The following is a 976-nucleotide window of genomic DNA, read 5'->3' on the forward strand; positions in this document are numbered from 1 at the left end:
ACCGTCCCCGAGTTGATGGCTTCTTGGTACGGCAATGAGACTGCCGCCACGATTGACATGTCCTACTACGCGGTGCCCGGCCACGATGGCCGCAAATGGAGGCATGGCTCGGAGGTACTGGACGACGAAAGGGCTGGGCATAGGCCGGAGATTACTCATGTGGTGAGACGCAAATACAAGTGGCTTTAGTGGCGCAGGCAGCGCTGCCAACAACGAGAAGAGGAACGCTGGAAGCATTCAGGGTCCTGCGGAAGCAGGGGATGAAGTCTTTCGCACCGGCTTGCCTCCCCTCCACTGGCCTTCACCAGATGCTGAGCCCGTCACCGGGAATCCAGGTGCGGATCAGTCATCAGCCCCTGCACCCCCCGTTAATTTAGGCAAAAACAATAAAAGAGAGGGCGCTGTATCGGTTTCACCTATAAAAGGCGCCTTGCCGAACAAAAGCAAAAGCACGGGCCCGCCCGCCAGCAACATCCATACCGGAACCGGAGAGGGTGTGTATGCCGGCGACGTCAGCAGAGGCAGCAGCAGCAGCAGAGAAGAAATAAGTGTAAATGCATTTCTGCTGCACGCTCGGGCCGCGGTGGCGGTGACCATTGCCACGAGACCCTCCGCCTTTGAGAAGGTAGGGAAGGAGGGGAATGGGAAGACAGGACCGGTGGGTATCTGGTCGCTGGCTTTTTGCCTTTTCGTTGGTTTGGACGCTTGTGACAGCCGCCGGATATCCGAGATACTGGGGTCATGCCCCTCAAAGAACGTGTCAGCGGGAGACGAGGTCGCGCTTTCCTGTCCACCCCGGCCTCTCCCACCTTATCGCTACCCTCTGACCCATCCATCTTCCGCTTTCCCCACACATGCCACTCCATATTGGGCTCAGACCACCCGTTACTGCGTAGTGAAGCGCAGCAAAGAGCCCGGAAAAGGGAAGTGGAGCCTGCCGGGGGGCAGCGTGGAGCTCGGGGAGGAGACCCTTCTG

The sequence above is a fragment of the Nannochloropsis gaditana genome (genome assembly GCF_000240725.1).
Source record: "Nannochloropsis gaditana CCMP526 unplaced genomic scaffold scaffold478, whole genome shotgun sequence".
In the NCBI taxonomy this organism is placed as follows: Eukaryota; class Eustigmatophyceae; order Eustigmatales; family Monodopsidaceae; genus Microchloropsis; species Microchloropsis gaditana.